At 39.3% G+C, this 14,069-nt stretch overlaps 1 protein-coding gene across 2 annotated transcripts in view; it reads left to right on the forward strand.

Moving 5' to 3' along the window:
• Positions 1-14,069, forward strand: part of SAMD4A (sterile alpha motif domain containing 4A) — a 210,590-nt gene that overhangs the window by 32,611 nt on the left and 163,910 nt on the right. The gene's annotated exons all lie outside the window — the stretch shown is intronic.

Here is a 14,069-nt window from a genome sequence, read left to right on the forward strand (position 1 = left end):
ATCTGGTAGTAATGGTGGGGAGAATATCAAGCAAAAACTATATACAAACAAAGGGAAAAGGAAAACAGAGACAGCAAGATCCTGAGATCCAGGTAAGTACCCTCTCTTCTCTCACTGAGTCTCAGCTGGGCCCAGGGAGGGCTTGTGATTTAGCAGCATGTTTGGGACAATTGGCCATAGATTAGGTCACCGTGGAATCAGTGCCGTCTTTATTTGGAACATCTTTCTGGGGTTGGACCATTGCTTTAGGGTTAAGTGAAAAATTGCTGTTCAAAGAGGAAGCATAGGGATGCCTGGGTGGCTCAGTGGTTTAGCGCCTGCCTTCGGCCAGGGAGTGATCCTGGAGTTCCAGGATCAAGTCCCACATTGGGCTCCCTGCATAGACCCTGCTTCTCCCTCTGCTTGTGTCTCTGCCTTGCTCTGTGTCTCTCATGAATAAATAAATAAAATATTTAAAAAATAAAAAAATAAAAAAAAGAGGAAGCATATCCCATGGTACTGCTGCTTTATTTGAAACCAAATAATGTATTTGCCTATTGCTAGAAGACTGCCCTTTTTAAAACAAAACGAAACAGAATGGCACAGCCAGTGGCTTTCAGAGATGAAGATACTTGCCTTTGTGTCTGTTCTAGTCAAGTCTCTTCTACGGGTTGTGTGGAACAGAAACCATCATGAGCTAACCTTAAGGAAACGGGAGGTTAGTGCAAGTATGTGAATATGTTCTTGGGGAGTGATGTGAGACTTCCATGTTCAGGAACCTTCCCCAGCCTCAGGGGATCTAGAGTTGGGATGCTTTGGGGACTCAAGACAGCTACTTTCTGGCTTTCTCTTTCACTTTATTGTGTTTGTCAGGCTAAATGTCTAGGTCTCTGTCACTTCAAGTGTGGCCTGGAGACTGGCAGCAAGGACATCACCCGCAATCTTGTAGAAGTGCAGCATCTCAGGCCCCACCCCAAATCGTATTGGCATTTTAAGACCTCCTCGTGATTTGTTTGCACGTTAGGGTTTGAGGAACACTGGTATAGGTCCCTGGCTATTTATAGAGCTCTTCCCTTTACTCAGGTGCCTGCTCCAGTGTCGTCATCCTGGATGAGGGGCTGGGCAGGCCCATGTGACACACATGAACATGGCTGGGGCTGTGAGAGGGAGAGGCCAGACTGGCTCATTTTATATGGTGTTTAAGACTTTTGAGCTTGCCTTTGACTTGTGCCATCTGTCAGGACCGTGGTGGTTCCCGATTGCTGAGACCAAGTTGGTAGAGAATTCTAGTGATTTATTTAAAAATAAACAAAACTGGTTGTAGTGCCATTACTACTTTAAAATGTCATTGCTTTATTTATATCTTATGTTTCATTGGCTCCAAGATAATTAAACCTGAAAACACTGTAGAAAAGGTATAATTTAGGCAGTTGTATGAATCTGAGTTTCAAACTCTGACATAAATGTACGCAAGTGATTTAACAACAGCTACCTCTTGGTTCCAGCTAGCAAACACTGATCAGTGCTAGTGTTTATAAAGCCTGTGGTGCCCAGCTCTGTCTGGAGTCCAGTGTGCATAGCTCTGGCTCCCATTGTGCCCATTAGCCTGTGAAATTGATTTTTTTAAATGGTTATACAGGTCTCTGGCCAACTGGATGACTGAGCAAGTGAGTCCCGTTTTCAGGAATTCTGTGAGTCACTTAGATCATTCAAGGACTGGTGTGTGTGTATATCAGCTATTCCCAGGGACACTTAGGACTCTTCCACAGTTTGGTACATTGCACATTCTAGAAAACATTTTCTAAAAAGGGAGAACTTTTGTACCTCCATTAGTTTATTTTAGTTAGAGAATTTTTTTGGTTTTATTTCTTTAAATCTCTTTATATTTTTTAATAAGACAATTTTTTTTAGAGTAGTCTAAACCTCACAGGAAAATTGAGGGGAAGGTAAGAAGATTTCCCTTATGTCCTCTGCCCCCTGCACACCGTTGCCTATTTGAATGCTTCATTCCCTTCGCCTGCCCTTGCTGACCATAACTTAAAAGGCATGATTAGCTGTTTGCTCCTTGCTTGCTTGGCTGGTCCAGTTTTTGGTGTTTTATTTATTTTTAAGATTTTATTTATTTATTCATGAGAGACACAGAGAAAGGCAGAGACACAGGCAGAAGGAGAAATAGATTCCATGTGAGGAGCCCAATGGGGGACTCCATCTCAGGAACCCCGGATCACCACCTGAGCCAAAGGCAGATGCTCAACCACTGAGCCACCTAGGTGCCCCATTTTTGGTGTTTTAGAGTGCTGATTTCTTCCCTCTTAGTAACTGTTCCAGCAAGACTGTGGATTTTCATATTGCCTTTTAAATAGAATAGGTCTCTGTAAGGCATATTGTTAAGTTTCTCTCTGAATTTAATGACACAAATTAAATCTGCTTCTTTATTGAAGCAATTCAGGTGATAAGAAAGAGGCTCTTGAATCAAGAAAGAAAAGAAGTACCCAAGGTGATGTCGGGTATGCAGAGAGTTAGGGTCACTCTTCTGATACACAAAATGAGCTTCTGTGCTAAGAAAACTCCCAGCTCTGAATGAGGAGTTGATTGTAAGTCCATGCAAGATGGAATTTTATTTCCGGGGCATTGTTGGAAACCCATTAGATTAGATGGTCTTCAATCTTTTGTAGTCTGAAATTTTATGAACTCTTACAAACGTAAAATCCTAAATGGAGAGAAAAGGGGCTCCCTGCCTTAAATTTATGTTCTATCCAATATGCACTTTAAAGTTGGAATTCCCATTGCACTTCTGATCTTTTCTTAAATTGTGAAATCTATCACACATACAAAAGAGTGTATCACATTTACGTGCCGTTAAAGACTAATAAGATGAACACCCCTGTGCCTACCACCCAGCCTGAGAAATAGAACAGTACCAGTGTCTTTGAAGCTGTCTCTGTTAATGTGCATTTCTAGACTGATTTCACATGCACTGCAATGTTTTGTTTGTGAGCACTAGTATCGGTGAATACCAAGCCAGAGAGTCTTAGCCAGTTTTACCTCATGCGCAAACTTTTTTCATATTTCCAATCTGATACTGAACTTGAACACAGTTGAATTCTACCTCTTAGAAACTGATCTTTAACAAGTTAATTATCCTGCTTAAAAATAATAGCATCATTCATGAATTTAATTTTCCTGTTCACATGACAATTGCAGCAGTGGTAGCTTCCCTGCTCACAGATTGAGTATCCATCAGCTTGCGCTTCTGCTGTAGGGAAGGCGCAAGGTGCCTGCTTATAAACTGACAGTCCTTCCAGGCCCTGGAGAAAGCATAGCTAAAGGAAATGATCTTGAAATCGTCAACATTAAATCCGTTAAAGGTGTCATTATTTTTAGGTGTGTGTCAGGGGCAATAAAATTCTACCCTGTTATTTTTGATGTGGATTTTTTTTGTTGTCACCTACAGTTCCAAAGAGCCAAGATCGATGCATACATTTAAAAACTACATACTTGGGCAGCCCCGGTGGCGCAGCGGTTTAGAGCCACCTGCAGCCCAGGGTGTGATCCTGGAGACCCGGAATCGAGTCCCACGTCGGGCTCCCTGCATGGGGCCTGCTTCTCCCTCTGCCTGTGTCTCTGCCTTTCTCTCTCTGTGTGTGTCTCTCATGAATGAATGAATAAAATCTTTTAAAAAATAAAAAAATAAAAATAAATAAAAACTACATACTTTGGTGGAAAACAGAGTTTTTAAAAAGAGAGTGAAAGACATTGATTAGCCATTATACTGCATCATTTAAAAACAGGCAGGGAAACCTCACAGTGATGCAGATGGCCAGTATGACAGCTCTCAGGAGGCCCTCTGGAGTGCCCATCCTGCTGGAGGTCTGGGCTCATGGCCAGAGGCACTGGTTCTTTTTTAGTAACGACCAGAGCTGACATTGAGTGCTTCCTGTGTGCCAGGCATTGTGTTAAGTGTCTCATAGCAACTGCATTGATAAGGTACTATTATAAATGAGGAAACCAAGGCCTAGAGGAGCTAAGACACCTGCCAGGGTTGCATTAGTCACTGTCTCTGCTAGGGTCGCAGAGAGAGAGCATTGCATAGCGGTTAAAGGGATGAGCATTGGGCAGGCGGTTTGGGTTCGTGGTGCACTCAGTCACTTACTAGCTCTGTAACCTTTGGCAAACTACCTTAACCTATGTGCCTCAGTTTCTCATCTGTAAAACGGGGATGCTGACATTGCCTCCTCTTAGGGTGGGGTTTAGGATTATGAAGTAAGGACTGTAAAGTACTTGGTCCAGTGCACATCATGTAATACATGCTTAGGAAAGTCTAGTTAATTTGCAGAAAGTGAAGAGTCAGTGTTGATCATTTCTCTGAGAGTAGTCTGATATTTTAATGTTTTAGAAAATAATTCATTCTTATAAAAGCAACAATGTTTGTTATAGAGCAGTTAGAAAATATATAGAAATAAAATAGGAAAAAAGTTTATTATCCCACTATCCAAACAGAATTTCTGTTAATACTTTGCTCTGTTTTCTTCTGCACTGCTTTGATAAATATTGTGATCATCATCGTGCTTTATAAGGAATTTTACATCCTCGTATACTTAAAATAATAATAGAGTGACAATAAGAGTATTAGCATCGTAATATCTTTATAGTGTAATTTTAAGGACTATAATAATTTCTATCTTGCTCCATTGTTTGAAATTGACTATTATAATTAATGTTTTCATAAACATATTTGTAAACTATATCTTCTTAAAATAGAATTGAGCACTAAGCACACACATATAGCTAGAACTTAAAAAAATATTTTACAGATTTAACATTTTGAACTGTAACTAACTTTATATATACAGACTTTAAAAGAAACCCGTGTCTTTAAAACATCTTTGTTAGTTAAAAGCAAGTTATCTTTAACTTAGAATACAACAGTGATGAACTCATTTCAGTAGGTATTTATTAGTTGCCCATTTTTACCTTAGGACTGCCTTAATTATTAGGAGGGTGAAGAAGTTGTAAAAATAAGTTTAAGGATCAATCCCACCTTTTAGAAGATATGAAGCATGTACTTTCCTGGGTAAGGAAGAGATCAGACCTTTATCTGCCTTAATTCTGAAAGGATGCGAGCATTAGTGCGTGTGCATGCGTGTATTCATGCACACTTTTTGCAACGCTGCTTCCATGCCATGGGCTTGCTTCATGTGATTTCCAGCAGTGTGAGTTCGAGATTAGAGAGCACCTCGCCATCCTGATTGGCCATCCCGTATTCGTATGATGCCCATGTTTACAAGCTGTTTGCAAAATGTTGCTTGGTGCTGCTTAATCTGTGGCATGTGCCTGCTTCTGACGCCTCCTCTTGTGGGAGGCAGAGCTGAGCCCGGGGAGGGAACATGCCCCCCTGCACAGTCAGGCTGGGTGTGAGGCTGCCCCTCTGAGGCAGGCACAGTGACCTGAAAGATGAAGGACACGGGCCCTGTTTGGTCTCTGCACTCTGGAAGTCGTCACGAGACTGTCAGCATTCATTCAGCACATTTCTTTGAGGTTTTCTGTGAAATGTCTTCTCCAAATGTCTGTTTTAAAGGTTTTGTTTTTCAAAGTCCAGAGAGATTGAGTGACTCAGATGGTTCTTGCACGCTGCATGCTGCACGCTGCATGCTGCCTGGCACCATGTTTTTATACCCCTCTCCTTAGTTCTTTTGTTTGGTAGCTGAAGAGAATCTGTGGCTCGTGAAAATGCTGCAGAAGGTATATCGGGTGGCCAGCACATCTTCAGATATTTGCCAACACTGTCTTTGGTGTTAGGAATGGGATTCTCCCCTAAGGCCTCCAGAAGGAATACAGTCCTGCTGACACCTTGATTTTAGCCCAGACACCTATGTTGGATGACTGGCCTCCAGAACTATGAGATAGATGGTCGACATGTGTTGTTTTAGGCCGCTACCTTTAATGGTGATTTGTTATGGCAGCCAGTGGGAAACTAAAGCCATTCCAATATGGTTACTGAGAGGTAGGCTGTGTCTGCTCCTGATGTTTCATCTCTGGAGGATAATGTCCTTTTTGGCATTGTAATGCTTTCCTGGGGGGCTAATTCATGCATCTTGAGAAGGAGGCGAATTTAACAGGACCCAAGTTTGAAAGAAATAGCAGTAGTTGACTACTACCTCAGTACAGATTCCTCTTGGCCATGCGGCACTTCTCTCTGCCACGTGATTATTCAGAATGGAATCTTCTTGACTGTCCAAGAAAGTGAAGTTAGTTAAGTCTCTCATGTGTTAGACTGACAACAGAAGTTAGCAAAATCATTTGGAAAACTTTGTTGGAGTGTTTAAACCTGCTTGCAGCATTGAAGGCATGACTTAACCTTGGAAATAAAAGTAAAATTGCCATGTCTTTGTGGTTTTCTTTTCCCAGTAAGGAATTTATTTGCTCTGAAAAATGGGAGCCCGTTATGACCTTGAAAATCTCCTTTTATCAGCACTGCTGCTAGTGAGTTCGAGGTGACTATGTGTGGATGCCGTTTCAGCTAGCTGACAGATCCCTTTGTCTTTTGATCTTTCTGCAACCTGGTTTTTGTTTTTAACTGTAAACATGACCTGTCTCTTCCAGAACTGGGTCACTTTCATTTTGGTCAGAATATTTAATAAAAGTTTCAAAAGGAAACCAGAGTTTCTGTAGCATTTTTCTCTTCCAGACAAGCTGGGATGAAACTGAAATGGGGCCAAATCGGCATCTACATTTGAAATGACAAGAATGTATTTCTACAAAAATATAAACTGAACTTCACAATGTAAAGAAGGAACAAAGTCATCTATAGAAAAGCAAGTCCGGGCCCCAGAGCTCACAGAGTACCCATTATAGTCATTCCAGAAAAGCGTTTTCTTTACCGCAGAAGTTACCAGCTAGCTCGGCCTGGCACTGCAATGGGCGGACACTAGCTCTTACTATTCTCTCTACTTGGTGTTTGAAAAGTATTTCTTAGCACATTTCTCTCATCTTTGTGCCTCTACAGCTGGGTATTGCTTACAGCTAAGTGTTTTTTTGTGATAAAGTTAATTGCCGAAGCTTCGGGGTTTTTTTGTTTTTTTTTTTTTTTGAACCAAGTTGTGTGGAACATGCAGTCACTGTTGATAAAGTCTTATTACTATAAAAGTCCATTCTGATTTTTAAAAAAAGTCAGACAGTTCAATTCTCCTGTGGAATAGTTGATAGTCAGTGATATAATAGTTTGACTCTGATACAGTCTTACAATAGCTCAGCTCCAGTGCATATTTTAAGGGTGAGTGTGGAAAAAATAAGCAATGAAAAGCACTTGTAGTCAGATGGAAGAAGAGAGAGTTGTCCCTCCTGCCCCCAGCCAGCAGATATGCCCAAATTTGTAGAATTAAAATAGGAAGCTCTTAAGGTTCATGATGGTATGTGTTTTTCCCAAGGTTTCATCTAATAAATATGATTAAAAACCAGCATGATGATAATTAGAATTTATAGCACATTTAATTATGCATTAAAAATCATATTAATTGTGATGATGCATAGAAATATAGTGCTTTGATTCATAGAAGGGAGCCTTTGAACCTTGGCTAGGCATATGGATCTTAAAGGGAAAAAAAATTTAAAAATTCAAAGAAGGATCAGTGAAGAGGAATGAATGTTAATAATGCCATAGCTTACTTCCCTTTTCAACCATAAAGCCCCATTTACTCATCGGAACAGCATCACCAATAATGAGCATATTCCTTGTTGCCCCATGGGTGGCCTTCAAGGTTTCCGTTCTGCTTGACAGTTGAGTAATGCCCAGTACACAAGTTGTCTTCCAGAGTGGACTTAAACTCTCTGGGTAGCCCCAGGTCCCAGCAAACCACTCGATCATAGAAATCATGGCCTAGAGAATAGCCTTCTCTGCTCTGGTTTTGGCCTCTGGTTGCCTGTGAGGTTATAAGGAGAACCTGATATATAGATTCAGGTATATAACACACTGGTTTTGATGGGAAATAAACCAGCAGTCACCGTTGTCATAGCTAATGATTAGTGTAGATGGATCTACTCATTCTGTGGATAGAAGCCCTCAGATCAAGCCTTCCTTTGATTGACCTCAAATGCGCAGACCCATTTGCTAAGGTGAACTAGGCGAGTAGTACTGGATACCTTGTACCACTGGAGTGGAATTTCATTTGGTTTTCCAAATTACACCTCTGAATAGTACAGGATTTGCATTATTACTTTAAATGTTGGTTATTTATCTTTGGAAAATAGTAGCTGAAAATTTACCCAACAAAAAAATTTTTATTCAGAGAAAAGCCTTTCCATTTTGATTTGGTTTGGATATAGTTAGCCAGTTTCTTCTAATTTTTTTCATTTCTTTTATTCTATCCCTCAGTGTCCATATTTTCGTGATATGATACTATCATTTCTGCATTCACTTGAATATGGTGAACTAATCTGCATGTCTCCAACCCTTCTTTGAGTCATCAGAAGCTCTTTCCTGCTCAGTAGTGTTTGCGCTATTATTAATTTTACCTCTTATTTAAAATCTTATCTTTCTTTGAATATGAATGTCTTCATTTCCCCTAATGCCTATTCAGTTAACTCTAATTGCGGTTTCTTCAGTCTAGGGTCATCTTAATTAGTTTAATTATTGTAGAAGCCTGTTTCCTAAATGTGCTAATAGCATGAAAATGACTTATTTCCATGTTCTCTGTCGTGCTATGCTAAGAAACAGACAGAAAAATTCATACAAGAAGACTAAAAAACATCAGTTTTCTAGGATGGCCTATTCAGGGTTGTTGCACCCACCCTCATCAACCTAGGAGTCAGGACTTCAGCCGAAGGGCAGAGGGTGGAGCAGGGGGTTACCTAAGGCAATCCATAGCAGAAAAAACACAAGCCTCATAAAGAGGAAAAACCAAGGAAAGCAAATGCACTTGACAAGAAGAACAGGATACAAACAGGAGCAGATCACCTGGGTCAGGAGCTGGGTGGAGATTATAGGGAAGTGGGAGCAGCTAGGGATCAAAGGAAGCAGGTAGCAGGCATTGCTTTGACCAGAACTGGGTATTCCTGATTTGCCTCTGTTGATAGGTAGGCTCATGGCATATGCATGCTAGGTTGGTTTAAAGAATTAGGGCTGGTTGTGAACAGATGGTGCGATAAAAATGTCTTCACATGTACCCAAACATATTGTTGAAAAGTCACCCGCTCTGAAATGTTAGACCCATTGTGGTGCACCATCTATTGCCCAGCGAGGGCGATTTCTCTGTGCTTCTTTCTTATAGTGCCTGATTTCCAGTTTCCATGTCCAAATGAAAGTAGACCATGGGATGGTTGATTTTTTTTGCCTGTGATCTTTCTTCCATTCCTTTGTAACTTATTGTACCTTGTTCCATAAGTTTCACATAGTATCTCCTTTATTCTACCAATTATATATCATGAGCAATTTCTGTCTTTAAAGTGAGGGTTCTTGGGGCACATGGGTGGCTCAGTTGGTTGGACATCTGACTCTTGATCTCAGCTCAGGTCTTGATCTCAGAGTTATGGGTTCCGGCCCTGCCCAGCATGGAGTCTACTTAAAAAAAAAAAAAAAAAGGGGGATCCCTGGGTGGCGCAGCAGTTTAGCGCCTGCCTTTGACCCGGGGCATGATCCTGGAGACCCGGGATCAAATCCCATGTCAGGCTTCCGGTGCATGGAGCCTGCTTCTCCCTCTGCCTATGTCTCTACCTCTCTCTCTCTCTGTGTGTGACTATCATAAATAAATAAAAATTAAAAAAAAAAAAGTTGTGGTTCTCAAAGTGTGGTCTGGGGAACCCAAAGGTCTCTGGCTCTTTCAGAAGATCTGCAAGGTCAAAACTATTCTCACAATAATAGTAAGACATTGTTTGCCTTTTTTTGCTCACATTTTCTCATGACTGTACAGAGTACAAGTTCATCAATAAGGATTCAGCTTCTATGCCACAAGTAACCTTTAAGAAACAACCAGTTGTTGAGTTTTAGTGTCTATCAAAGAAGAATCTAAAAAGGCTATTAAAATCCTCCTTTTCCAACTACATTTCTATGAGGCTAGATTTTTTTCAAATATTTTAATTGAAAGAGCATATCACAAAAAATTGACTGCAGAGGGAGATACGAAAATCTAGCTGACTTCAATCAAGGCAGACATTAAAGAGAGTTACAAATATGTAAAAACTGGCTCTTCTTACTAGTTTTTTTCCGTAAAATAGTTATTTTTCATAAAATATGTTATTTATATTAACATATCATGGGTTTTAAAAAATAAATTAATAAATAACTATGTTTAAAGTTTCTTTGTTTTAATTTGTAATATGGTTAATCTGGATAGATATAATCCACAGAAACAAAAGCTTTTTGGGGTTTTCAATAATTCATAAGAGTGGAAATGGATTTTACAAATCCAAGCATTTATTTGGACAATGCAAAAATCTGGTTAATTACATAAATGTATGGTCCATAAGCATACAGTATAAAGTCAAAGACTGATAATGAAAGTAACTTTTAAAAGGTACTTGGTCTGGATCTCCCCTGTCTTCTGCATGAGCAATTGGTACATTTCTGTCTTCTTTCTTCCCCTTACACACCAATTGAATCCCCATAACTGTAAAACCTGGTGTAAACCTTACATAAATATGTGGGAAACAGTTATTATTTACTCTCTTTTCATAAAAGGTTTCAAGTTGCCAATAATACTTTAATAACAGCAAGCAGTTTTGCCCTTTTTGCCTGAGGACACAGCTTTATGACAAAATTTCATTGATTCGCAGTTATTTATCTGTTAAAATAAAAGCCAAAGTATCAGCCTCCTAAGAGGAAGACTGGAGAAGCCATATTATTTCTTCCAACTAAAGAGATAGAACTTATCAAATGGAAAGTGGCTGTGTGATCATCTGGTAAAGTCCTTGAGTCAGAGGTGAGACCAGGGTTGGGACTTGGTTCTTTTGAATTCAGCTCGGTCATCGCAAAATTCACCATTATTACTGTCTCCCTCCCTCCCTCTCTCCCTCCCTCTCTCTCTTCTTTCTTTCTTTCTTTCTTTCTTTCTTTCTTTCTTTCTTTCTTTCTTTCTTTCTTTCTTTCTTTCTTTCTTTCTCTCTTGCATTCTTTCTAGCTTTTATTTATTTATTTGAGAGAGTGGAGGGAGAGAGAGAGAGCATGAGTGGGGTGAGGAGCAGAGGGAGAAGCTGGCTCCATGCTGAGCAGGGAGCCCAATGTGGGACTCGATTCCTGGACCCTGGGGTCATGACCTGGGCCAAAGGCAGACACTTAACCAACTGAGCCACTCAGGCGCCCCTGTCATCTTTCTTTGGTACTGTGCCTGGTATGTGTTCAATAAGATTAACTATGAAAGAGTATATGAGAGTGAATATCTGGTAAAGAGGGAGATGGACCAGAATTCAAGGGCCCTGGCCTATTTTGGCTCCTCATGAGCTCACCCTGTGACCTTGGATTAGTAACCCAACCTCCCCAGTGCTTCTGGGTCATCTGTCAAATAAAGATGTACCAGCCTAGAGAGGTGGAAGGCATTTTTATAGTTTATTGTATAATTTATTTGTGTTGTCTCATGTAATGATTACAACAAACCTCAAGGTAACGAAGGCTGGTGTCAGTACTTCCATTTTGCAGTTCAGGAAATACCTGAGGTTATGTGATTAGTAGTGATTACACTTCGTTCTAACAATACAAAACCTAACAATACAATACAAAACCTCTGCCAACAATACAAACCTCTGTCCTAACAATGAAAAACCTCTGCCGAGATGTGTACATGAACCAGTCTCTTGGTCCTTGAGAAATACATGTTCAGAGCACAAGACATGCTCATAAGTTGGAGCTCTGACTTATTTCACATAACAATATGGCTACAGGTAGTTCTTCAGGAGTGGATATTGTAAGCACTACATTTGAGGAATATTGTGGGCTAAGTAGATATTTGTGGGTTTACCTAAATTCTCAATCATCACTCACGGGATTGTTTCATGAAAAAGGTGTTTCAAATTCCATACAACCTGTATATAAATGAGCTTTTGCAACACAAAGCATTCTATAGTTGGGAAAGTGTTTTCTATTTTAATGTTTATCATTTTTATTTTGTGACTTATTTGAAATCATAATTTTGTATCAATAAGAAGTCAGAATATTTTACCTGAAAGTGATAGTTTTAAAGTATACTATTTTAAATAGTATTTGCTCCAAAGTTGATAGGTTTACTCTATTATATTATTATGTAGAGGGAGGTTCCTCCCCCGCTCTCCCCCTCCGAAGGCGGACTTAATTATATGTTAGAAGTGAGTGGAGGAAAAATTCTTATCAGAGATTGCTTATATAAAAATAAAATTTCATGGTACTCCATCATCTTTAAAGTAAATTTTACTTGTATTTATAAGTGGCTATCCAGTCTGTGGTATGTCCCATGTGACTCCATATAAAACTACATACTATTTCTGGAGAAGATAACTAAAAGCAGATAGCTGCCTCTATTTAAGCATATCCCGTATAGAGAATGAAAATATAAACCTTCCTATAGGAGAGATTATAAATTGCCTTGTTTCCTCTGCTCATGCACAGTTAATATCTGTCTTTGTTGTTCTCTTTCAAACTATTCCGTTATGCCACACTTCTTATATTGGTGGGGCTTGGGGGGAGTCTTCCCATAACTCTCCCTTGAATTATGTGACAATGCCTATTTTTTCTTTTTGATTCTTTAGAACTTCTTAATTCTTTCATGAACAGAAAGATCGCATACTAATATATCACTCTTCTTTTCTTTTCTTATTCCATTAGAAGCCTATCCTGCCAGTTAGGGTTTTGTGTCATTGTATGAAGCTGTGTATGCCTTGGTGATTGTGTCAATAGTTCTTAAAGCATAGGGTCTGAGCGTGGGAAGGCTTCCTCTTGCTTGAGGCCATTTTTTTGGTTTATTTCAGAATTTAATAATGTGAAGACTTCACTATTGTGAATTCCTTTGGTTAAGCTAAGCTTTTATAGAATTAAATGTACTATTATTTATTTACTTTTGCTAAATTGATATAGTTATTATGCCTTGATAAATTCAGGGCTTTTTAATGCCTGTCTTGTCACATTCTTATAGTTGTATATTTTTCCCAGTAACAATGAATAGTTTCAAGAACACTGAATTTTAAAAAGTATGTGAAATTTCTTTTTCTTTTTTAAAAATATTGTATTTATTTATTCATGAGAGAGGCAGAGACACAGGCAGAGACACAGGCAGAGGGAGAAGCAGGCTCTCCACGGAGAGCCTTATGTGGGACTCGATCCCGGACCTCAGGATCACAACCTGAGCTGAAGGCAGACGCTCAACCACTGAGCCACTCAGGTGTCTCTGAAATTTCTTTTTATAAGGTAGCAACAGAGAAATAATGTCCTTTAATTGCAGAAGGAGAATTTTGAGTGTGAGCTAGTGAACGTTGAAGCCAGACCTGGAATTTGTTTCTAGTCAATTTACATTTGAGTAAAATTTATCCTTGTTTCACTTATGTGTCAAACAATTTATTCGAGACTCTGATGAATTTTAAATATATATTTATAAACCAAAGGATCTTTAAAGGTACTGAAATTAAATATTTAATAAATGTGGAGGTGTTTAGATATGGTACTCTTCTTTATAATTCTATGACAATAAAGGAGGAAAGATAAAAGGATCATTCATTTTCTTGAGGTAATAGATTCTGTAGGATATATATGGTATTTCTTTCCCAACTGTACATGAAAGGACTGTGGCTCCCCAAACACAATAGGCTCTTTCAACAAAAAACTAGTACAAATGTGCATTCAAGTACGTAAATAAGTTATATGACAAGAACATGCAAACGTGAATTTCTATGTCAGTAATTGCATTGGAAGCAATAAACTATTTTCTTCACTCAGAGACATGAGTTCAGGCTGGTTTTTAAAATTATGTGAGGAAGAACCTGACAATTCAGAGGAAAGTGGTGTGGGAAGATATTTTAGTTTAGCCAACTCCCTAGTGGCTTCACATTTTTGTCTTCTGTGAAGTTGAGAAAATGAACAAATGTCTGGTATTCCATGTACTGATGCAGTCATTCTGATGAGTCATTAGGTTTCACAA

Source organism: Canis lupus, chromosome 8, assembly GCF_011100685.1.
Source record: "Canis lupus familiaris isolate Mischka breed German Shepherd chromosome 8, alternate assembly UU_Cfam_GSD_1.0, whole genome shotgun sequence".
Taxonomy (NCBI): Eukaryota; Metazoa; Chordata; class Mammalia; order Carnivora; family Canidae; genus Canis; species Canis lupus.